The sequence below is a fragment of the Pinus tabuliformis genome, chromosome 7, assembly GCF_031772625.1.
Source record: "Pinus tabuliformis cultivar Carrire ecotype Pingquan chromosome 7, CPIR1, whole genome shotgun sequence".
Taxonomy (NCBI): Eukaryota; Viridiplantae; Streptophyta; class Pinopsida; order Pinales; family Pinaceae; genus Pinus; species Pinus tabuliformis.
The window spans coordinates 326,020,055-326,046,894 of record NC_142293.1 but is presented as its reverse complement, the minus strand read 5'-3'; the positions used below and the strand labels follow the sequence as shown (position 1 = coordinate 326,046,894).

Below are 26,840 nucleotides of genomic sequence, written 5' to 3'. Positions count from 1 at the left end.
ACAAAATTGAAATGGAGGATGGCAGAAAAGTTGTAGAGATACCTTCAAAGGATGCGTACTATTTACAGGCTCAACTCGACAATGGCATAAAATCTGTAAAAACATGAATAGTGAAGGAACAGTGAAAGAGAAATTGAGGAAAGCTGGTGTAATGGGGCGAAGGGATATTTATCATTAGATTATGTCTATTGTTACATTAAATTCATTACTAATCGGCTAATTGGGCATTTAATGGAGGGAGATCAGAAACGAGAAACAATAACTGGTGGCAATAGATAGGCGGAAATGGATAGGCGACAAAGGGGAACATGGTGTGGAGTGGTTGGAGGCTGAAGACGTGGGATATGTTACCGTTGGCGCAGTATCATGAAGCGCGGGAAGATAGATAATGGGGGGGGTAGTGGTAAGTGGAGGAGGGGGGTGCGAAGTGCGGAGGTGATGACACGTTAGCGGGGTGGCCGCACGGGAAAAACAACTTTTCGCACCCCCCCCCCCACCTTCGTTATCCCATATCATGGAGAGGGGGTGTGAAGTGGCTTCCCCGTTGTTGATCTGGGCGGGGAGGCAGATCACCGTCAATTCTTGCTCAACCTTTATTGCTTGCCGACAAATGACTTTTGTCGTATATGAACTTTGACTATAAAACATAAAAATGTTTATCTACAAAATAATTAATCACCATTTGAAAGGTAATTAGGTGTTAATTAAAAATTAATCTATGTTGGGCGCGTTTAGACTAGAAACCCCTATTTTTCTAATTCACTAATTAAACCTAATCTAATACAATTTGGCAAAATTTTGAGCATATTAGGCCATTTATTTATCCTCTTATATCATATCCTCTAATGTTAAACCAAGTTTAAATAGTTTGGTTGAACTTATTCTCTAATCTAAAAATTTAAATGATTTGATCAAAATTAAACAGTTTGATCCAAATTAAAAGAAAAGTTTGTAGCATTAAAATAAGTTGAACACAAAATATTTATTTATTACAAATGAAATTTATTTCATGAAGTGGCATTTAAACAAGAACACTTATATAAAAAATTTATTTTCTTTTGATGGGGTTTTATTTCATCTTCTTTTTTTTGTAGTTTTTCATATTTCCATTTTTTCTTTATTTTTTCATACCCTCTTTTATAAAATAAAAACTAACTTATCAAAAATAAAGCATGTTACAACATCGGCTCCAACTGGGGACTGCTTCCTCTTGCAGGTTGCAGAGAACTTGCAGATCCATGTGCCTTCTCCTCGGGCTAATGGGGTCTCTGTTGAAACAAATACACATTGCATGTAAAATAAAACTCTCTGGTATAATACAATGATGAATGAATGGAAACCTCTCAATACTAAATGTAGTGCTTCAAGTACTTCCCATTGACAGGCAATGAGGAATACTCTCCCTCCAAATTCTGTAGAATGAAAGTGTTATTACCCTTGACCTCAGCAATGCTAAAAGGTCCCAACCAAAGGTTGTCAAACTTGCCATGTTTCCCTTTGTCTTCTCTTCTAGCATCCCATCTCAGTACCAAATCACCTTCCTTGAAATCTCTTTCCCTAAATTTCCTATCAAGCAAGCTTTTCATTTTACTCTAATATTTCTTAAGCTTGTAATGTACTTCATCCCTATCCTCATTTAATTCTATGATATGATTTATTCTTCGAGAGAAGTCATCAGGCTCTTCATTTGACTCTTGCAAAAATTTCATAACAGAAAAAGCTAAATGTGTGGGAAATATAGCTTATTTTCCATAAACAAACTGAAAATGGGATTTACCTGTTGATATTTTGGGTGAAATCCTATTGTTATTACAGCAATTCGATTCATAATTTTTGTTTCCAACAATTCAAACACATATAATGTTCAGCCAGAATAATTACTTCCACTAACCTGAGTAGAATAATCTCAATTATATATAAACTAATTCATAATTACTAGATGAATAATTTCGAATATACAAAAGTTTTAATCACATGACAAGATGTACAATTTCAAATACAAGTAAAATTTTAATCACAATGACTAGATCCTCTAACCAGAATTGAATGCCTAGAAACTAATTCAGTTGTAAACATTTTCTTCCTAACCGCAAACTCTCACCTCTAGTTGTCCCTTGAGTCGAGACACTATTTCCATTGAATCTCCCCCTTCTGATTCTGAATAAGTCATTTTATTCCCTTCTTCCCATAGCGGTGTCCCTCTTTTCAGGGCCTGCCAACCCAATAGCCTAAGATTTTCTTTCTTTTTTATTTTTCTTTTTTTTCGAAAAAGGTATCTTCCCTTTTTCTTTAAAGACCACATTTTTCTCCCACGATGGTTTATTCACCCTTACTTGATGTTTTCTTTCCTACACTGAGTGATTTAATAGATTTTGTCTCCAATCTTATTAAATTTGATTTATCAACCCCCAGGTATTTTTAGGAGTGATTTTAAGGGAATGTTTGTCTTGATTTTATCTGTCAACCTTGGTTTCTGAATCTTGTCAATAATATCTTTAACTCCAGTGTTGATTTCCCAAGTAATTTCCAGCCTTTTCCTTTCATTAATAAAATCCATTATTACATCGTTGTTTATTTTAAATCTAGTTCACCGTGGCTTTCCAGTGATCACCAATAAAAATAGTTCAATATAAAAAGATATTTACATAGAAATATAGGGGTATTACATATGGTCGTAAAGCCTTTCCTTTCTCCTAGTAACTCGAACTCTCTCCTTGTTTCTCGATCTCTCAATCCCTCATGACTCCATTCTCTTGTCTTCACTTACTTTGCTTTGTCACCCATCATCTTTGGTTTTCTTTCTTAACCTCCTACTTTCATTTCTTTCCCTAACCCCTTACATCTTGTGCTTTGTTCAATTCTCGGGTTGGTGGAAGAAATGCCACAATAGAATGCTTGAAGTCAATGCAACACTGCCTATTAGAGGGATCAAGGTTGCTTAAGAACCCAGCAAAGGGTGGAATCCTCTATGAGGCTCTTCCACTCTCACACACCCCAGTTCATCGAGGATTAAATTGGCGAGGCCGAATTAGAAATTGTGTGTGAAAAGAGTTGCCTAATTGGCACAAAGGTGGAAAATGAAATGGTTAATTGGTTTCCTGATGTTGGTAACACCATGGTCTTTTTAGTCAATATATATACACGGTGGATATATATTTGCACCTAAAGATGTTGCTCGGAAGAGTTTCGCTAGACTGTAATGAAGCCAATGAGGAGATCCTCCTTATGATTGATGAACTTCAACTCTCTATACATGGTTTGGATAGACATTTGCAATACATTGAAGCTCATTTGGGCCTCTCTCTAAACTTAGGTTGTTCAGCATAAAGCAACAAAGAACCAATTATAGTAGAAGAGTTAGACCAACCAAAGACTAAATGATGGCTTTTGTTTACTTTCCTTTTACCTATTTTTCATGTTGCTTTTCTAATTTTCAATTCATAATTGAAAATGTAACCTATATACCTCAAGATAAAATTGATGTAATTTTGATTTCCATAAACCATATTAAAAATAGAATTGATGAATTTTTATTTCTATAAACCATCTTAAATTTGATTTCGTAATAACACATAAAAAACCAAATGTGAAAATTTTATTAAAAAAAATATCATTATATATTTTATAATAAAAAATATAATAAATTAATTAGAATTGTAATATGCATGACTTTCATATATAATAAATTAATAAACCCACTTTTTAAAAAATATATCATTATAATAAAAGATATAATAAATTAATTAGAATTGTAATATGCATGACTTTTATATATAATAAATTAATAAACACAATTTTGGATGGATATTTTCATTTTGTCTTCTCTGTAAATTAAATAAAATTTCATAAAAGTATGGATTTTTTCAATTTAGTTTTTTTTAATGAATTAAGTAAATTAATAAATGCTATATGTTATTTAAGTTTCTATTGAAGATGTTTGAAATTATATAATGGATAATTAAATTTAATATGATATTTTATAAAAGCAAAAAGTGTTCTTTGTTAGAAGATAACTAAAATAAAAATTATTTATTCATAGAATTTGCAAAGGAGAATTGAATTGTTTATTTTAAAAGCAAAAAAAATATAAATATTTAAAAAAAAACTATATAAATAGTTATCAAAAATATTTATTCATAGAATTGGCAAAGGAGAATTGAATTGTCTATCCTAAAAGAAAAGAAAATAAATAAATAAATATTCTATAAAACAAATTCATCTAAATAGTTATCCATTGTAATTAAGCATTGATGCCATTATAACAAAATATATCCCCACACACACATATATATACTTTGTGAATAATGAGTATATATAATACTCAATGGAGTGATCCACGAAGTCATGCACAAATAATGGCCTTCAAATAAATCATGAAGAAATTAAGAAAAGATCCTCTGCCAAGGGGCAAATTGAGGGACAGTTGGCAATAGTATTCAATTTAGTGGATTCTTGGGAGAGGGATAGCAATGTGCCTAGCTCACGCATTGATGCCGCATTCAATCTCCTAGCATGCTAGTTATTAATCAATCTAGAGAATTCACTCTACCAAAACAAGAATGGAAGTTGCCACTAAATTTGGTGAAGTTTCCAACTTGTCATATGGAAGGTTCAAAACTTTTTTAGGAATTTTGCCTCTCACGGGAAACAATGATATTGTTAATTCTGGGATTTTCAAGGCGTTATGAGGAAAAATCCTTGTAAGGGGAACTTCAGTTTCTAAACAATCAGAAGAGCTAGGCCCTCCTGGCATGGTCCCTTTATCTCTGAATTTTTTGCTAGTCATCTTTTGGTTTTCTTCTTCCACTCTTTTCTGTGCTTGGCATCTTAGTGGAGTATGCTTTTCAGGTCACAAGCACTCGTCACTCTCTCCTCTTAATTTTGCTAAGGTATATTTCTTTTGTTGGTTTTTATTGTCTTTCAAATTTTGTTTTGGCTTCTTGCACTTGGGATCTTTTATTGGCTAGTTAGCTAGCCTCTCTTATTCAATTAACTCTCTCTTTATTTTATTCTCTTCTACCTGCGAATCTCCTGGTAGCTTGTCCTCCCTCATCGTGGTAGCTCACACTCACTCACTCTCAATCTGTCATGTCTCTTGCACCTCGAACTCCACCCACTATTTGTCTAGGTTCATCTGTTTCTCTCACCGATTTTCGTGAATGCCTAAAGGGAAGGCACACTAGAGAAACCGCGGAAAGGGTCATGGCCCAGCAAGCAATTCCCAAAATTGGGCCTAAGCCCAAGCCTCAACATCCTGCTACAAGGAACACACCCTCTTGGTGACAATAGGATATATCAGACATTAAGTAAGAGTTGGTTGACAAAAGGAATGAAATGTCAGATTCTAATATCTTGGCCAAAGTGGAGAGTTGGGTGCTAGATTTGGGGATCTTAAGAGCTTATCGAAATCAGTATTTGCACACAATTGATCTATATTGGTAGATCGAGAATTTGTCGGTAAAAGTCTTGCTTGATCGTAATGAGAGCATAAATGAACTCCTCCTTCACATGGAGTCCCTCCTATTGTATTAGATCATGGACGAGAGGATCCAACAAATGGAGGGGGCATTTCTTCTCACAGATCATAGCCACCCCCTGGAAACCCCTCGTGTCCTGCTCCGACTCGTTGATGGCACAAAATTCATGTGTCAAAAGGTCACTAGTAGTAAACTCAATTGTTTCTATAACTTTTAGTTTTTGGTTCTATGTTTTGATGTTTTTTTGTATCCATGGCTTTCACAGCCACATTTTTTAATTATTGTAACAATGAGTATAGTCAGGCCCAACTCAAACTATGGTTTTTTATGACCTTAAATATAAATCCTCACCAATTTTCTTAATATGGCTTCATCAACATGACTCTCTGTAACAATTATTGTATATCTTTGACATTGTAATATAATTTTATGATCTTTAACAAAAATATATATATTATTTATAAAATAAAAATTTTCAATTAAAAAATTAATGGTAGCTTTTTCATTAATAATAATGTTTTTTTTTATTTCCTTCCATTTATTGATTTTTTTAATTATTATTTTTTTAATTTTAATTAAATTTTTACAACAAAACTATAAATTTTTTTACCAATAAATTAATACAAAATAAAAACTTAACATATGATAAATATATACAAAATCAATCAGGAACTACTTGCTATATGGAGTTGTCATTATTGCGAATCTTGCTGAAAAAATTGAGGTGAAATCTTAATTTGTGTTATTTAAACTGGTTTTTAAATTGTATATATGGATCAGCACCCTCAAAAACTCCTAGGGCATTTGGATTGGGCCGAGTTACCCATCAAACTTGTAATTTCAATAAATTTTTGCCAAATTTTAGAGAAATTAAAATAGAAAAACCCACCAGAAAAATTTCCAAAAAATCAATTCACTTAGTTACTTTGAATAGACCACCATACACAATTTGTTGTGGATATTTCCAATTTGATTTTCAAACTTATATATAATAAATTTACCATAAAAGCTTCCAAAAAAAAGTCAATTCGCTTAGTAAACTTGAACAGACCACCATACACGATTTGATGTGGATATTTCCAATTTGGTTTTCAAACTTATATATAATAAATTTATGAACACACATTCACATGGATTTTATGAGTTTCATTTTTTGGATAATTAAGAGTATTCTATATAGGGGGCAGCGAATCAGCTCCTACAGAACTTGTTAGATAATCGAGTCTTTTCATTCTCGTATCAACCATGAAGATCCATATAAGCCTGTTAGGATCCAGAAGATCTTCACCAGAGTTGGTATATCTAAGTCTCCTCATCATTCTGAATCTATGCACGGTAAAGGCCACCTTCAGCGACAATTTCGAAATTTCATGGGGAAACGTTAGATTGTTGAATAATGGCCAAACAGTTCAGCTCACTATGGATAAAGCCTCAGGTAAAATATTTCTCTTTTATGGGCATCACTGTATTGGGATTCTATATGATCGTAGTTGTAATAAGAATTCTTGTTTCACTAGGTTCTGTTGGAATTTAATTCCAACTGCAACAATGAACAGCTGGACAAGAATCTGATCTGCAGTAAATACTCCAGGTTGATCGGTGCATCAAAGTCAAGCCCGATATTTTTGCACATAAATATGCATTAAAGTTTCAATTGAATTCCCCTGCAGACAGCCGACTTGTTTTTTGATAGAAGCATCACCGCCTTGCTGCATTAAATACAGAGATAAACATTAGAAGATATTTTGTAATATTTTATTGTTTTAATCAGATATGTTTTAGCATATAAATACCACACAGCAGTTTTGTTTTAAGGTTAGCAGCTGAAGAATCACACAGAGCAGAGGAGAGCACGCAGCAGCGTGAGGAAGAAGAATAATTTCAGAACAGTGAAATGCACAGCAGTGCAGAAATTTGAATGTAATTTTCTTTCTGGTTGTTTGCTGATAGAAAGGGTAGATGTTATTTGTGTGGAACAGAAGCGTTCCTTGGTAAATCTATTTTGTAATAGAAGTTGTGAAATTCCCTCAGTATGAGGAAGACAAATCTGTAACAGTTAGTTTATTTTGATGAATACAAGTTAATTTTTCCTGTTGCTGTTACACCGTAACTCAAAAAATACTTGACGTCAAAAATTTACGTTGCTGCAACACCACGAACAGCGTTGCTGCAACACAAGTTACAGCAACTGAAGAAAAACTGCGTTGCTGCAACACCATTTCCAGAGAACGAATTTTTCTGTTTTCTGAGTTAAAAACAGAGTATTTTTCTGTGTTAAAACAGAGTGTTATTCTGCGTTGCTGCAACACCAAACTCAGTTGCTGCAACACCAAACTGTGTTGCTGAAACACCGTTTCCAGCAAGCGATTTTCTGTTTTTCTGTGCAAAAACAGAGCAATTTTTGTCTGTCTGTTATGGAATTTATCAGAAAATTCCAACATGGTATCAGAGCCAGTCTAGGCACTCAGTGAGTCAAAAACAGAGCTTGTTTTTCACTGTAGGAGCTGTAAGAAGTTTGTTGAGCAGATTTTTCCAGCAGAGAAAGTTTTTGCTTGTTTTCAAAATACAGTCAGTATCTTTTCTTTACCAATACAGGTTAAGATGGCAGATGCTGGAACAGGTTTGACAAATCCCCAACTGCCACAGTTTAATGGGAAAAATTATAGTTATTGGTCCATAACAATGAAAGCATTGTTTGCTTCTCAAGGAATATGGGAGCTGGTTGAAACTGGCTATGCTGAACCTGCAGATGCAACAGCGTTGGCTGCTTTGACAGCAGCAGAAAGAGACCAGTTGAAGGGTGACAGAAAGAAGGATGCCAAAGCCCTCTTTTTCCTCTTCCAATCAGTACATGAAAGTGTTTTTCCGCGAATTGCAGCAGCAACAAAATCTAAGGAGGCATGGGATATTCTCCAAACTGCCTATCAAGGCATGGAGAAGGTGAAGACTGCAAAGTTGCAGATGTTGAGGAGAGACTTTGAAAATCTCAGCATGAAGGAATCTGATACAATAGATTCATTCTTCACTCAGGTTATTGGCTTGATAACCCAGATAAGATCTCATGGTGAGATTCTTGAAGATAGAAAGATTGTAGAGAAAATCTTGAGATGTTTACCCTCAAGGTTTGAATCTATTGTGGTAGCAATAGAAGAAACAAAAGGTCTCTCACAGTTCACGGTAGATGAGCTGAGTGCTTCTCTGTTGTCTCATGAACACAGACTGAGTAGAGGAACAGATTCCTCTTTTGAGCAAGCATTCAAGACTCAGATGTCTTTTGGCCAAAGAAGAGGTCGAGGCAGAGCAAATAACAGAGGTCGTGGAAGAAGCCAAAACAGAGGCAGAAATTATCCTGCTAGCACAAGCGGAAGGAGCTGCAATCAGAACCAAGCTGAAGGTTCAAGCAAACAGCAAGCTCATGGACAAAGGTATGACAAATCCCAAGTCCAATGTCATTATTGTAAAAAATTTGGGCACTACGCCAATGAATGCAAGAAAAAACAAAATGACATGAATAATAGGCAGAATGCTAATTTTGCAAATGAAGAAGATAAGAACCCAAAGAATGTGATGTGAACATGTAACATTGCACAAGACAAACAAGAAGATTTTTGGTTCTTAGACTCAGGTTGTAGTAATCACATGACTGGAAATATTGCAATGTTTGCCAATCTGGATGAAAATGTGAAATCTGAGGTAACAACAGGGACTGATGATAAGATAACTGTCAAGGGTAAGGGCAGTGTCAATATCCGAGCAAAAAATGGAGAACAGATGACTGTGCAAGTTGTATACTATGTACCTGGTCTGAAATGTAATCTTTTGAGCATTGGACAGCTCATGGACAAAGGTTACAACGTGTTCTTCAAAGATGATACGTGTACAATCAAAGACATACCTCCAAGTAAGAAGATCATTGCACAGGTGCAGATGACCAGCAATAGAATGTTTCCTCTCAAACTCAGGGCAGATTTGAAGGAAGGAAGAACTATTGCGGCTGTAACACAAGAAGTCTTTCAGGAACAGGTGAAAGATGTGAATTGGTTGTGGCATTTGAGATTTGGACATCTCAATTTCGGAGGCCTGAATCTGTTGCACAGAAAGGGAATGGTAAAGGGATTGTCGTTGATTGAGAAACCGGACAGCCTTTGTGAAGGCTGCATCTTGGGCAAGCAACACAAGGAAAGCTTTCCAGTAGGAAAGAGTATAAGGGCAAAAGCACCCTTGGAAATTGTTCATTCTGATGTGTGCGGACCGATGCAAATACCATCATTTGCTGGAAATAAATATGTTTTAACTTTTATTGATGATTACACCAGAAAGACATGGGTGTATATGCTGAAACAGAAGAGTGAAGTGTTTGAGAAATTCCGCCACTTCAAAACTCTTGTTGAAAAGCAGAGTGGGCATTATATCAAAGTGCTCAGAACAGATAGAGGAGGAGAGTACATCTCCCAAGACTTTCTGCGTTTTTGCAGAGAGAATGGCATACAAAAGCAATTTACCACAAGGTATACACCTCAGCAAAACGGTGTTGCTGAAAGAAAGAATAGGACCATTCTTGACATGGTCAGAAGTATGCTGAAGGCAAAACACTTGCCGTATGAGTATTGGGCAGAAGCTGTTACTTGCGCAGTTTACATCTTGAATAGATGCCCAACTAAAGCTGTCATGAACAGAATACCAGAAGAGGCATGGAGTGGTCAAAAGCAAACTGTCACTCACATGAGAGTATTCGGTTGTGTTGCATATGCACATGTACCGGATCAGCTAAGAAAAAAGCTTGATAATAAGGGGGAGAAGTGTGTCTTTATTGGCTATTGTGCTGAGTCAAAAGCATACAAACTCTATAATCCATCCACCAAGAAATTAATAGTAAGCAGAGATGTGCAGTTCATAGAAGATGAAGCTTGGGATGGAAGCTTGGAAAAAACAGTGAATGTAAAGACAATAGTGTCTCATGAAGAACAAGAGGAAGGGACAACAGCAAATAATCCTTCCTTGGTGGCTCCTCCTACACCACAGCAAGTACAACAAACCACACCACAAGCTGGAATCCGAACAGCCTTGAGAAGTCAAGGAAGAACAGATGATGTTACACCACAAACAGCTGATTCTGAAACACCACAGGGATCTGAAATACCCTCAAGTTCGGATGGAACTCCAAGCACACCAAGATTCAGAAATCTGAATGAGATTTATGAACAAGGAGAGGTAAGTAACAATACCGGTCTAAATTCATTATTCGCTTTGTATTGTCATATTGATGACCCAATCCATTTTGAAGATGCTGTAAATGAAGATAAATGGATTGAAGCAATGAATAAAGAAATTGGTGCAATTGAGAAGAGTAAAACATGGGAGTTAGTGGACCTCCCTGAAGGCAAGGATGCCATTGGAGTTAAGTGGGCCTATAAGACCAAAAGCAATGCTGAAGGTAAGATTGACAGGCACAAAGCAAGACTAGTTGTGAAAGGCTACAAGCAGCAACAAGGCAGAGACTATAATGAAACCTTTGCACCAGTAGCAAGGATGGAAACAGTGAGAACAGTGTTGTCTATTGCAGCACAACACAAATGGAAGATTTATCAGATGGATGTTAAATCTGCGTTCCTGAATAGAGTGTTAAAAGAAGAGGTTTATGTTGATCAACCTCCAGGCTATGAAGTTGAAGGCCAAGAGCATAAAGTTTGTAAATTGAAAAAGGCTCTTTATGGGCTGAAGCAAGCTCCAAGAGCATGGTACAGCAGAATTGATGCTTATCTGATTGAGAATGGGTTTGATAAGTGTGATGGTGAACCCACACTCTACATAAAGCAGAATGACGGTAAGATTATTATTGTTGTTTTATATGTAGATGATCTGATTTTTACTAGCAATGATGCTTCTCTCATTGCTGATTTTAAAGCAGTCATGAAAAGTGAATTTGAAATGACTGACTTGGGCTTCTTAAGATATTTTCTTGGAATTGAAGTAGACCAAAGTGAAAATGGTGTTTTCATTTCTCAAGATAAATATGTAGAAGCTGTGTTGAAGAGATTTAACATGCAGAACAGCAAGGCTGCTGTGACTCCAACAGTAGTGGGGCTGAAATTAACCAAAGAAGACAGCAGCAAATATTTTGATCCAAAATTGTACAAGAGCATAGTTGGCAGCCTTATGTACTTGACTGCAACTAGGCCGGACATTATGCACGCTGTGAGTTTAATCTCCAGATTTATGGAAAGACCGAAAGAGACTCATTGGCAGGAATCCAAGAGAATTCTAAGGTATGTGAATGGAACGAAGGGGTTTGGTATTTTATACTCCTCTTCTGAAAGTTTCATGTTGAGAGGTTACACTGACAGTGATTGGGCTGGAAGTGTTGATGATAGGAAAAGTACATCGGGAGCCATCTCATGGGCTTCCAAGAAGCAACCAGTTGTGGCTTTGTCCACAGCAGAGGCAGAGTATGTGGCAGCAACAGCAGCAGCATGCCAAGCAGTATGGCTGATAAGAGTTCTCAGATATTTGTGTCATGAACAAGAAAAGGGCACAACCATTTACTGTGACAATAGCTCAGCAATAGCATTGTCTAAAAACTCTGTTTTTCATAAAAGAACAAAGCACATAGACACCAAATTTCACTTCATACGTGAATTGGTTAACAATGGTGAGATTGTTTTGCAGCACTGCAGAACAGAGGATCAGCTTGCTGACATCTTGACAAAACCATTAGCAAAGAAAGGTTTTGATCATTTCAGAAAATGTCTGGGTATGCAGCAGTTGAAATTAAGGGGGAGTGTTGGAATTTAATTCCAACTGCAACAATGAACAGCTGGACAAGAATCTGATCTGCAGTAAATACTCCAGGCTGATCGGTGCATCAAAGTCAAGCCCGATATTTTTGCACATAAATATGCATTAAAGTTTCAATTGAATTCCCCTGCAGACAGCCGACTTGTTTTTTGATAGAAGCATCACCGCCTTGCTGCATTAAATACAGAGATAAACATTAGAAGATATTTTGTAATATTTTATTGTTTTAATCAGATATGTTTTAGCATATAAATACCACACAGCAGTTCTGTTTTAAGGTTAGCAGCTGAAGAATCACATAGAGCAGAGGAGAGCACGCAGCAGCGTGAGGAAGAAGAATAATTTCAGAACAGTGAAATGCACAGCAGTGCAGAAATTTGAATGTAATTTGCTTTCTGGTTGTTTGCTGATAGAAAGGGTAGATGTTATTTGTGTGGAACAGAAGCGTTCCTTGGTAAATCTATTTTGTAATAGAAGTTGTGAAATTCCCTCAGTATGAGGAAGACAAATCTATAACAGTTAGTTTATTTTGATGAATACAAGTTAATTTTTCCTGTTGTTGTTACACCGTAACTCAAAAAATACTTGACGTCAAAAATTTACGTTGCTGCAACACAAGTTACAACAACTAAAGAAAAACTGCGTTGCTGCAACACCATTTCCAGAGAACGAATTTTTCTGTTTTCTGAGTTTAAAACAGAGTATTTTTCTGTGTTAAAACAGAGTGTTATTCTGCGTTCCTGCAACACCAAACTCAGTTGCTGCAACACCAAACTGTGTTGCTGAAACACCGTTTCCAGCAAGCGATTTTCTGTTTTTCTGTGCAAAAACAGAGTATAAAAAACAGAGCAATTTTTGTCTCTCTGTTATGGAATTTATCAGAAAATTCCATCAGGTTCTGGTTTTCAGTCTAAAATTGATTACCTCTTCGGCAGCTTGAGCATGAGAATTAAACTGATTTCAGGGGATTCCGCAGGAACAATCACTTCATATTATGTAAGCAAAAACTTGCAGGGAATTTTATTGTCAATTTACAGTACTTCAACCCAATTTATGATATAGATAATTTAACTTTCATTATTGCAGCCAGACCAGTCACAATTTCGATAATAGGAATTATAGATTAGTTTTATGTCGATGGTAGATTTCTGGAATAAGAATATGATTATGAAGAGAAGGGTCAATTATTTCAGCACTCTACTGATTTGGGAAATCTGCAATCGACCTAAGTTCAACGAAAATAATTATATTAGATATGGTATTTTGTATTCAGATGTCATCGGAAGCTTCTCAGCACGATGAACTTGACTATGAATTTCTGGAAACCTGCCGGGGCAGCCTTACACTATGCAAACCAACGTCTTTGCAAGTGGAATTGGGAATAGAGAACAAAGATTGAAGCTGTGGTTTGATCCCACGGCGGACTTCCATAACTATTCAATTCTCTGGAACCAAAAACAAATCGCGTATGTGTTTCAAGCAGCTGTAACAGAAAGTAGATATGTTGTGAACATATAATTAATTGGATTTATAGCTGTTGTTTATGGGGTTTGTCATTACTGTTAATATATTTCTTGCAGGTTGTGTAAACAGATTTTGGATTGATTCGATCCCCATCCGGGTATTCAAAAACAATGAAGCTGTGGGTGTCCCATATCCAAATAAACGACCCATGAAGATCATCTCCACCCTTTGGAATGGAGAGGATTGGGCTACCGACGGAGGAAGGGTTCAAATAGACTGGAATGACGCTCCCTTTATTGCCTCTTATCAATCCTTTGAAGTTGATGCATGCAGCTCTTCCCCCTGTGTCAACGATTGGTGGGATTAGTCGACATTTCAAAGTTTAAATCAACAACAACTCACGCAACTTGATTGGGTTCGCAAAAATTACATGACATACGACTACTGTCATGATGCGTCGAGGTATCCTACGCCTCCACGCGAATGTGCGTTAAATCCGTAATCACCAGATTTTGGTGCAGTAATTATGTCCATTTTGCTTTAATAATTATGTTATAGGTGTGGTTTATTTTAGAATAGTGTTTACAGAATTTTTAAATAAAAATAAAAAATAGGTACAGAGGATTTGGATTTAATAATACTAAAGTTTCCAAACTATTTTTCTATCATAACATTTATGTGTTGTGTTCACTATCGCTACTTTGTATTAATTTATAAATTTTCAAATTATATAAATTAAAGCGTGAGATTTTAGGTTCTTGTGATTCATATTGTAATAAGTATGTCTTTCGGATTAATCACATCAGTGTTATTTGGTCTAAATTTGGAACCAGCTAAATGAACCACATTAGTTGGTTCTAAATGTCCACCAAATAATACTAATGTGATTAATCCAAAAACATGCTTACTACACAAATAAATATTTTGATGGTTGTTGAGTTTAACAGTGAATTAATTTAGTAATAAATTTGGAGATTAATTGGTTATAACTTAATAATAAATTTGGAGATTAATTTATTACAATAAGTGTAAATAAATGAGTAGTCTTTAAGTGGGATTTTTTTTAGTTTTTGGTTGAATCCCACTAAAATAATTGTGGTCAAATCTTGATTTGTGTTATTTACACTGGCTTTTTGACGACATATATGGATTCAGCACCCTCAAAAACCCCTGTGGCACTTCAATTGTGAAGAGTTCATCTGTCAAACTTGTGATTTCAATGAATCCCTTATTCCTTTCTCATTCTAAACAAATTAGATCATAAAAGTGTTTTGATGGCTATTTATTAAGTTTATCAGCGAAGTAATTTAGTAATAAATTTGGAGATCACTTGATTACAATAAGTGTACGAGTAGTAATAAATTTGGAGATTACTTTATTATAATAAGTCTAACTTACAAGGCAGATAAGTGTTTTGATGGCTATTGAGTTTATCAATCATTTAATTTAGTGATAAATTTGGAGATTAATTGATTACAATAAGTGTAACTGTACACTTCATAGTTCTATTCAGATATGTGATAAGGCCGAAACAAAAATAAGCTATAGTTTAATGGTTAAATTTATCAGAAATAGGGCAGGGATTTATCGGAATCACAAGTTTAAGTGTGAAGTTTGTACAGTCCAAGTCTCAAAACATTTTTTAGAGAGATGAATTCATTTATACATTCAAAAATATATTTTAAAAAACAAAAATTACCTCGCTAAAATTGTTTTGGGCGATCCCACATAAAACTCCAAAACAAAATTGTTTTCAATAATTCCAAACATAAAAGAGTGAAACAAAACCTAAAAAAATACTATACATTAGAAAAGCAAATTACTATGTCGTATTTTTCATTTAAATTGCAAAACTGTAGATTCATGGAGTGCTGATTCAAAGATTAATTTGGAAATATTTATAGTTTCAATTTGGAAAATTTTCTCACCTGTGAACAAAAGCGTGTTTACCTTTCACCTTTCAAATTTCAATATTATTCGCACGTAAATGGATTTACTTAGCGTAATAAAAGACACTATTTTCTACCGACTTTCCAAATTTCAACGTTAGCTGCTTATGGATGGACTAACTTAGCCTGATAAAATACAATTCTCTTCAAATTTCATCTTTATTTCAATATCATCAGCTAGTAAATTGAGCTAGTCTATTGAAGTAACTTAAGTCTAATAAACCTGTATTTTCTTCCCACTTTTAAAATTACTTCATCTGATAAAATACAGAACTTCCTACCTACTTTTACCGCGCTCTTGAAATTTCAATATCGTCAGCTTGTGAATAAAGTTGTTGAGTCTAATAAAACACATCATTTTCTACTCACTTTTCAAATTTCTTCATCTAATAAAATACAGAACTTCCCACCCATTTCAATTTTGGATTTTTATTAAATTTGAGATAGATGTAAAGGTTTAGACCCGCAAATTGGTTGAATTTAAAAGATTTTGAATTAATATTTTGCAGCAAGAAAAAAATAAATAGATTTGTTCATTAAATGAGTGTTTTTAGTGGTTTAGTATGTTTATATAATTAGATTTTAGTTTTAAAAATAAGTTTAACTTTTAACGTGGTTAGATTTATTTTATTTTTTTGGTGTTTTTTTATTAGGTTATGAGGTTTTTTCTAGTTTAATATAGAAGAGATGTTGTAATGTAGTGTTATGTAAACATTTCAATTTGATTAAATTATGTAAAAATAAAAATTAAATTAAATTTAAAATTAAAATAAAATTGAGATAACACAATAAATTTAGCACTAACTGTTTTTGGGCTTCACTTTTTGATAGCTCATAATTTTACCAATAATATATATATATAATCTGCTAAGAGAATAGAGATATCAAATTCCCTGAAGTCCAAATTTCATTTAAAATAATAATAAAAAAATTTAATCACTCTAAAAATTTAGTATATCCAAAATTAAAATAAATCTAAACTACTTATAAAAAATTTCAAATATTAATTACTTTACATAATAAAATTCTCAAATATTAATTACTTTACATAATAAAATTCTCACTAATTGCAAAAATATTTGAAGTCCAATAATTATTTTGAAATAGAAATAATTCAGATTTTTATCGAATCATTTTGTTTAAAAGAAAAGAAACTTATCAATATATTTATTATAAACCTTGAAAATATTATTATTTTATTTACACTTTTGTAAAAAACTTATTATATAAAATAATTTTAAACATTGAGAAAATGCCCAATCGCCTGTTAACGACGTGAGGGCTTATGGCTTTCGTCCCACCATGCATTAAGGGTCGCTGACGTGGCTACATACCCTCCAAATTCATGAACTATACATCACATCCTAGATCCAAGGCCGCCGATGTTCGTCACACACGAGAATAATGCAGGTTAAGCAATAATGTGTTGTTTTATGGGTTTTAACGCTGGGGTGAAACCCACGAGATGAGGGTTCAAATTTCATTGAGTATATATATGACCTGTTGTGTCTTGGCTAGAAGAGTAGACTCCAAAGCGGATTTGATCCTAGGTCTATTCAGGATAACTCTCATCAGTTACCATAATCCTAGATTAAAAAAAATAATAATAATATTGCTATAAAAAATTAATATAATAGTTATTAATGAGAGTGGTGAGTTGTAGGCATAATTAACGGGCTGACTACCTCCCCTTCCCCTAATGACAATAATTCATTCTCAGGGAAATGGGATTCACAGTCCATGTAAACATGAAATTTTACAGGCGTCAAGAGTTATTTCATGACGCAGGTTTTGAATGTGGAAGTTCTTACAACCACTCATGGCCCTTGGATCTCATACATCGAGTTTATTGCAAAAATGAGTACCATAATGGATAAATTATTTTCACCTGTGTGTTGGTTGGCTTTATTGATGCAGGGAAATTCACTTTTTACTACCATGTCCATTTTCAACTTTCATTTAATGACATCTCTAAATACTTTTAAATAAAACAATATAATTTTCATTTTTCTAATAATTCACACAAATTGTTTCACTTTAATAAGTTAATGTAAATTTAAATTAACGTTTTCATGTAAATTTAAATTAACGTTTTCATGCAAACTCAAATTATTTAACATAACATAATATAATATGAGGAGTCATACAAAGAGCTTTTGAAAAATGTGTATTTCCGTTAACAAAGAAAAGTTGTACATGCATAACCTCATAATCATACATTTCTCCTTGGTCTGATTCCACATTCATTTGAACATTAGTTCTCATTGCCAGTAGACTTACAATAAGTAGAATTAAGAAATGCAATAGCTTTTCTAAATCCTGAAAGCACTCCATAAATATGATTTTTCCTAAATCCTAAAATCACTCCATAAATCATATTTTTCTAAATTCTAAAATCACTCTATCTATCTCTAGAATATTCAAGATATATTTACCTTTGCCTTATAGAAAAAATTTCATCTATCCATAGATTTTCTAAAATTATGACTCATCTAGTTCTAAAAATCATAAAATATCTCACGTCAAAAAATACAATTTAATTGCATAGAAAAATATAAATTCTTCTCAAAAATAAAGACCCATTTTTTAAGTTTTTTCACATTGAAGACTTAATGGCTTAGAAGCTTTAATGCTCCTACATCAGATTCCTACGGTAGAAAAAAAATTCATTACCTCCTAATCATGTGTCATTAATGCATGAATCCTCCTAGATCCCAAATTTTGTTTTGTAGTTGCCCACATTCCTTACAATCTTGATGTTGTTCTTCTATATCTGTTTTTGTCACCTTCCTTCCTCCTGGTTTCCAAACCTTGTTTTCAAGTCTTCTATTAATTTTGTTGATGTACACTTGTGCATTCAATTGTATCATGTTGCTAAGCGTCTCCTTCTTCCTACAATGCCTCTTTTTATGTGTCTTCTTCAGCAGCATCCTTATTTCTTCAATTTCAATGTCCAACTTATGCTTATGTTGGAACATGATGCTAGCACTGTTTATTTGTATTGGTATCTCAAAATTTAAATTTTTTATGGTTGCCATTCTCATTTCATTATATCCATAATCAAAAAAAAAATCAAAGAGGTGTAAGACACTTGAATGCCTTCTCCATAACTACTTTATGAAATATTGACATTCATTTTCTACACATTCACTACAACAAATACTTTGCTCATTAAATTCTTCCTTATCTTCTAGTTTACCCTTTGGAGACTATTGACATTCTTCTTGATTATCCTCTAAAACAATTTCCTAGTTTGTATCTTCTTATTGAAAATAAAATAAAATTTCATTTTCATGAGACAAACTTGCCTTGTCCTCTCTCGTCTCATCTTCTTCTGATTGTCATTGTTTTCCTTTGTCTTTATCTCTAGGAAATAGCATAGGTTCTATCTCCTTTATTACATATTTGTCTTCATCATTTTTATTGGTACCTTCAAGCATATAATTAGTTTGAAAACTAAAATTTACCTTTGTTTCCTTAGATGTAATAGGAAATTCTTCCTTACTAAGAACTATTAAACATTTATCCTATTTGGTTGTAATGTCAGGTTCTCTTAATAACCTTTCTAGAAATTTTATTTCTTCCTCAAACGTCATGAACATTTCATCTAAATTCTTCTCTCTGTCCTTGCTTTGACTATCTCCATGAACTAATTTTCCCATGTTTTCTTCACAAACAGGTTCTTGCAATTGTGCACCATCAACTATATTCACCCACTGTGTATGATTTCCATTCTGATTTTCCTTATGAAACAACAATGTTTCATTTTCCTCCATAACAGTAATTTGCTTATGTTCTTCTCTTTTGCTTTAAAAAAGAATACCCCCACCTTCTTTACCATGTATGACAGTTATGAGTGAATGTCCAGCTTCATCAACACCTGCAATCATACACAAATAATTAGTTTTAAAATCATAAGAATCTATGGTCTCATTCGATGACTCATCCATCAATTCCAAATACTACTCTGAACTTTCCACATAGTTCAAAATATCTCATGTAGATCTCTTCTCATCATCCTCGTCACTATCCTCACCAAGTAATGGTCCCTACCTTGGTTCACAAAAGTGCACATTCATCTTGGTTTCCTTTAGTTCTTCACTCCTTTGCTAAATACCCAACCTATGTTTTAGCTTTACCTATAACTTGTTCCACTTCACATTTTTCTGTAGCACCCATCTGCATCTCTGGTCTTCATCATTTTGTTGTAGCATCTACATAAGCACATTCATTTGTGCCTTCAACAAGTTCCTTATTAAACTCTCCATTAATCGTTTTCTTCTTAATGTCATTTGCCTTGACATCTTCTTTCCTTCTATTATGGCTTCCACCTAGACCTTTTTTATGACCCTCTATGGCCATCCTTCTCTCTATCTTTGTGAGATTATCCATGCTCAACAGTGAACTGCAACCAAGCCTCTCCTATTTAGCAAGTCTCATCTTCTTGCTACTCAATACCTCATTAATATTTCTTCACTAGCTTGACCTTTTGGTTTTTTCTTTGGTTCTCTCCTTAGAACCTTCTCTTGGAAATTCTACCCACACTCACTATGGAACTTCCCTCAGACAAATTCTACCCAACTGCTACTTGTTGGAAGTCATCCTTCTTTTGGTTGCAATCCTCAATTCCAAAGAGTTTACCAGCTCTGATACCACTTGATGCAGGAAAATTCATCTCTTATTGCAATTCCACTTCCACCCACCTGCAATCTTAACTTAATATATGACCAAGCTAAATATGCAACATTACCCATATGTAAAACATGCTCATAACCCAAGTTTTATTCGTTATAGCCAACGCTCATTTAATGACATCCTCAATTAATTTTAAATAAGATAATATAACTCTCACCTCTCCAAAAATTTACATAAATTACTCCACTTCAATGAGTTCATGCAAACTCAAATTAATTTTTTCATGCAAACTCAAAGCATTTAACATAACACAATATAATACAATGAGTCATACACAGAGCTTTTAGCAAATCTTCATTTCCATTAACAAAGAAAAGTTGTACATGCATAACCTCATAATCATACATTTCTCTCATGGCTTGATTCCACATTCATTTGGCCATTAGTTCTCATTGTTCTTAGGCTTACAATAGGTAGAATTAAGAAATGCAATAGCTTTTCTAAATCCTAAAAACACCCCATAAACCACCCATAAAACTGATTTTTCCTAAATCCTAAAATCACTCCATAAATCATATTTTTCTAAATTCTTTTCAAGGTATATTTAATTTTGTCTTATGGACAAAATCTCACATATCCTTAGCTTTTCTAAAATTATGACTCATCTAGTCTAAAAATCATAAAATATCTCAACTCAGAAAATACAAGAATATAAATTCTTCTCAAAAATAAAAACCCCTTTTTGAAGCATTTTCACAATGAAGACTTAATGGCTTGTAAGCTCTAATGCTCCTGCATCATCTATTCATTTGTTTCCTTTTGAAGAAATATTTTCTCCATATCCTCTTGTCCACATGTTCATTGGGTAAGTTTCATTTTTGGCCTTGTCTTTTCTTATCCCTCAATTTCCATATCTAGTTGCGGAGCCTTCTCCCCCACCTGGTTATTCTTTTCCTCTCCTCATTCATCACTCTATCTATGCCAAACTTTTGTGGCTTCATCCACTTGTCATCTCTTAATTGGATCTACTGATCTCACTCTCATTCTTCATTCATGGCCTCTAGTTTTTGCTTCTATCCCTGACTCCTTGCCTCTTCTCCATCCATTTATGGCGTAATGAACCTCCATTTCACTATATATATATATATATATATAGCGAGCGAGAGAGAGAGAGAATATCATGAGCAGGTTGTGCTTCTTATTTTGCCAGTGCGCATTATAAATACTTTAGTCATACTTAGTATTATTGTTAATTTTGCACAATTCCTTATAAATATGATGTTGTTTTCCTCACCCACACATATACTTTTATTTATTCCTTGCATAAGAAAAATATCACCATGTCGTTACCTAGATTTGGAAATCATTAGGAAATTCTCTTCCTCCCAATACCTTAAGGTCACCACCCAGTTCTATGGAACTTTACTATATTCAAGGATGTACCATTATCATCCTTTACTATTCAGAAATATATGTTCGATAATTGTGACATATGGGAGACAATGCATAGTTGGATATCTCCTCGCACTTACCCTCCACTATCTTTTTATTTCTAATATTTAACTTATGGAGTGAACTAATATATCACTTCATATACCTAGAATGGTGTCAATACTTTCATGGTTACTCCCTTTTTTTATTTGAACCTACCATATCTGAAACCAACCCTTACATCTCTAATCTTCTCCTCTTCACTTAGGACAAGGATCACTATTATCTTTGTGACATGCCACTTGAGTAATATGCATGTACAATCATGGGTTGGGAGACTTTCGAGGGAAAATTAAAACCATGTTTAAGTACGCTTGGGGATCCTCGCACTGTGAACTCATCCTTCGCCATGTATTATTTTTCTCTAACCTTCATGTGGTTCTTCACATGGCAGTGTACCAATTAGACCATGTGGATGGTGAGAATTTACCACTGTGATCCAATGGTGGAAAAACCTCTTCATAACACTAACCCTAATCAATCGGTTTGTTCCTCTTCATTTCTTGTTGATCACTATTTAGAAGTTTGGTTCCCTGTCCTGCGTTGGTGTTGGTTTGCTTGAACATGTGTAATTTTCCCTTGTTCGACGGCGGTGTCACACCTACAACTAGTTGTACTAGAACCCAAACTGTGTGGCATCTAAGTCATGGTGTTTCGTTTCAATCTATTTCTGGATTATGGCAACGTTGACCTACAGGTACATTTTCTAGACTTCATCTTCGCATTTATGTCAATTTTATTTAAACATTCAAGTATTCATTTTCAGTTGTGAGTGACGCTAATGATTCGTCTCGGTCCCTTGGATTCGATGTAAGTTTGCAGATGTTATTGGGGCCACGACCATTCACTACCTACCTCTAGTTGGTGTGGAATGAACTTGTGTCCTTCCCAGCTTACAATCATTACTTTTACGACTATACTCATCAATGAAGACTTCCAGGTATATCTTTGTGCAGGAAATTCAATTTTCATTTTGTTTCCTACACTTGCGCTAGTTAAACAAAAGATGTTGAATTATGTTTTCTGGCACAAAACTCCCCTCGCAGAAGGGTGCTTCCCTCCAAGGTCAGCGGAAAATAACAGTTGCTACTAGGTTCCGGCAAGTTTCTTTGATTGTCCTCGTTACCATTCCTTTCTCTCCCTTAGCCACGACAGTTCAACAAAATGGTTTCTCTGCTAATTTCTAGATGCATGGGTCGACAATTTGAATGTTGTTGTCAACAAATTAATTCAGTTTTTCTCTTTTTATTCTTTTGTCTTTCTTCTAGAAAAGAATGTCACAAAAATTTTGCCCCTAGTAATTGTTTCATGGATTTTGATACAAGAAGGAGAAATGAGGGGGTCGTACGTTGCCAGGTATATATTTTTCCCAACCCAACTCATTTTTTTTATAAAATGTTTTTTTTTCCATTCTCCTAGGCTCACTGGTATTGTATTTTATTGTATGACTGGATTGGCAGATATGTGATATGCCTCGGGACTTCCTTTGGTTGTACCTTGACAGAGTCCTTTATTTTCTATTTAGCTTTCATCATGATAGGTTGGTCCTCGCAGTGCCTTTACTAGCAGCTTGAGACGATGTCTTGCTCTACCACGTTGTTTGACTAGCTTTGCAATTGTTAATCGTCAAAAGTTGTTATATTTTTGGTCTCTAGCTTCTCATAGCATAAGTTTTACGTTTACCTTTGATAATTGAATGGCTCTCTTCATACATATTGTAACCTAATTATTCCAATTATTCTCAAATGTGGTTTACCATTCAGATTTTGGAATATTGTTTAGTATATCTATATTTCGATTTTATTTGTAGTTTAATATACTGGGTTTCTCAATTTTTTACTGTATATGGCATATATTACTAGACTTCTCTTGCCCTTTTAGTTAATCAGAGTGTCGCATTTTCTTAATCATTTCATTGCATTCATATACTACACAGGGTTTCAATGTATGCTACTTTGTTTTTGGACAATGCACGATATACATGTGCTATGGTACTTAATCAATTCCATGGAATAATGTATCTAGTTTATAAATATCTTTATTCTTTCCTGCAAATTCGAATCAACATGAGTCAACTATGTTTATGTTTAAGCTTATGTACAGTTGGAAGGAAAACAAAGTTCTCTCGCAATTTCTTTTACTATCTAAATGAGACTTATGCTTTCTGCTCTATATTGTTTTCATGTTGGGTCTAAATTTCTGACTCTTAGGATTTTCTTTTCGTTGGTGAATAAGAGGGTCTCCTATGACAGTGAAATCTAGCGAGAGGGATCTTACTAGGGCTCAATTTTTTGTTGTTATCCTCTTAATTCATCTCAGCTCATGTTCGGGCATAACTCAGGTAGTTAATTAATTTGATCCTCTCTGTATGTTCCCATATTTGTATGTATAAACTATATAGGTTTATTATTTAGATAGATTTCGTTAATCTAACTTATAGAATTGCTCTGCACCCCAACACCCAGGGTGTCTCCATCAGAAGCAACTCACAATTGCGCAAGGTAACAGTCATGTTAAATTTCAGGACTCTTCCAAATTGTAACGGTTACTGTTGTCCTCTTATTCCTATTCCTTCATACTTAGAATGTTGGTTCTTATTTCGTTTCGTTGATGATCCAAAATGGATCCTGAAACTCTCTAAGTCTTCATGCACTCTCTATAATTTATTCCAAAGATTAAAAATCTTGTGAAGATCAAACTCATCAGAGGAATCCTCATGATAGTTGCTAACTGCGATCAGCGCGGATCAATGAGAGTCGTCGATCAAGCGTGCAGAGCGGCGGACCATGGTAATGTGCGCTGTCACGAATTAGCAAAGTCAGTGATGGTTTGAGTCAACGGGGGAGGAATCTGATATGCAACAGGGCAAACCCTTCGAAGAAGGAGAGCCACATGCGCCCGGACCTAAAAAATCATGAAATGCAGCAGAAAGTGTTTCGGTTCCATCCGAGGCGGGATTCCACATAAACCGGCAGGATATCGGAAGGGCTTCGAGCAGTAAGCAGTTTAGACTGAGTCCCGCCCGATGCCACACAACGAGTGACACGCGTCCGGCGAAAGAGAGAGAAAACTGCTCACATCGGACGGGTAAACGTCGAGCAAGTTATCCGCCTGATATGTGCGATGACTGTAGGATCTAGAGGGTCTAGATCAATGGCGGAGATGCGACCCGATGGATGACCAAATTTGATGAAGTTATAAAGCAGATTGTGCGGGATTTTGAAGTCCGACGTGGACGATGAGTTGGTAGAGATTTCTATTTCGCGAGCATTCTTGGAGTAAACGGAAATAACAATTGTTTCAAACAATCGAGTGTTTCTGGTGAACTTGACACGCTCAACCGTTAAAGGAATAGGTGGCCACCTCCCTATAAGGTGTTATGCAGTTACTGTAACCGCCGAAAGAAGGGATTCGAACGGACAGAGGCAGGGAACCAGAAAGCCGAGAAGCGGAAACGAACAGTCAGGAAGCAGATTGGCTTTAAAGCCACAGACTGACAGAGAGAAGAGGGAGCAGCTCAGGAAGCAGTAAGCAAACCTGGAAGCAGAGAAACCAGAGCCGAGCTCACTGTAATAGGCAGAGCCACCAGAGGTTCGAGGCAGAGCCGCAGAGCCAGAGAGCTCTAATAAACTTCTAAAGAGCCACGAGGCTACGGTGAAGTTGCAGCACAGCAAGAGATCGAATGATCGAGCTGTGGCTAGTTGTCTGAGGTGTGTCGAAGACAAGAGAAGGAGTTTCAGAGACAAATGCAAAATTATGAGGGAGTCAGAGAAGCCAAAAGCTCGAGAAGCTTAGAGCACTGACAGAAGGAGTCAAGTCCAGAGAAGCCTAGACCTGTCTGCAAAACAAGGACAGCCAGGGGTAAGATGGCATTCTAAGCCCATTGGTTCAGTTGTAAACCAATGGAGTTAAGTGTAGCACTTGTAAAAGAATTGAAGCCATAATCCCAAAGAGCCTAATCGAGTTGATTAGAGCTCAAGGAGACGTAGCCCAAGATATCAGGGTGAACTCCATATTATATTGTTGTCTTATGGGTTTGTTGAATTGCTGCTTTATTTACTGTTATTTGTGTTTCACATCAACATAAGAAAATGAACATAAGCACTCAACATTCAAAAACAAATACAAGCATACACCTATATTTTCAAGCATTTCTTAATTCCGCATTGGTTAATCATTAAGGCTTGGGAAAATTTAAAGCTTTGGAAGTGGGAGAGGTTCTTGTAAGTTAGACAAGAAGACTGAGAGCCCCATTTTCAGATCAGGTGGTATTAGAGCCTAAGATTGGCTAACCCCACCTTCAAAGAAGGTGATATCAAAGCTGGTTATACCAGAGCAAGTGGTATCAGCTCAGAATGCTTGATTGACAGAGCAAAGATTGCTTGTCTGAAAGGTGTTTGGGCAGTCAAGGATTGATTGTCTGATTGATTGTATGCTTGTGTGCAGACTGACTATTGTTTTAAGTTTGCAGAGGTGAAGGGAAATCTATTAATAGCTCAGTCCAGGAAGGACAAGAAGGAAGAAGGGTTGAAGGCATTCTTCTTATCCCAAAGGACCTCAAAGCAATCCTTGAAGCACAAGAGGTTTGTTGCAAAAGGTTGCTTGAATAAGCTCTTTATTAATCTTGTTTGAAGTTCTTTTGTTCATTGGCATAATGACAACTTATACAAGTGAGTCCTCAAATTCTTCGTTCTTCACAAGAGTCTTTGATGGAGGCATGAAGCAAGACTTATCCACCATGATGGATATGGTGAGAGAAATGTATGAGGATGGAAGGAAGAGCAGCATACTTAGAGAGAAGTTGAATTTTGTGGAGGAAGAGAAGCAGTTGCTTTCTGACAAATTGCAAGAAATGGAGAGGCAACTTCATATTGCAAATATGAACCTGAAAAGGATGCATGAGTTGGAGACATAGCTCTTTGTTGCCAAAGAAGCCTTGGCCAAGTATCAGCTTGAATAAGAGGTAAACCATTCTTGTTTGTCTTCAAATTCTTCTAAGAATGCTTATATTGGTTCTTTTGAAAAACAT

General features: G+C 35.2%; 1 pseudogene across 1 annotated transcript; it reads left to right on the top strand.

The window, feature by feature from the left end:
• Nucleotides 1-6,645: 6,645 nt before the first annotated feature.
• LOC149247247 (putative xyloglucan endotransglucosylase/hydrolase protein 5) lies at nucleotides 6,646-14,348 on the top strand (annotated as a pseudogene). Its single transcript, XR_016265617.1, has 4 exons — nucleotides 6,646-6,912; nucleotides 13,168-13,268; nucleotides 13,546-13,738; nucleotides 13,866-14,348. The product of XR_016265617.1 is annotated as a putative xyloglucan endotransglucosylase/hydrolase protein 5 (transcript).
• Nucleotides 14,349-26,840: the final 12,492 nt, after the last annotated feature.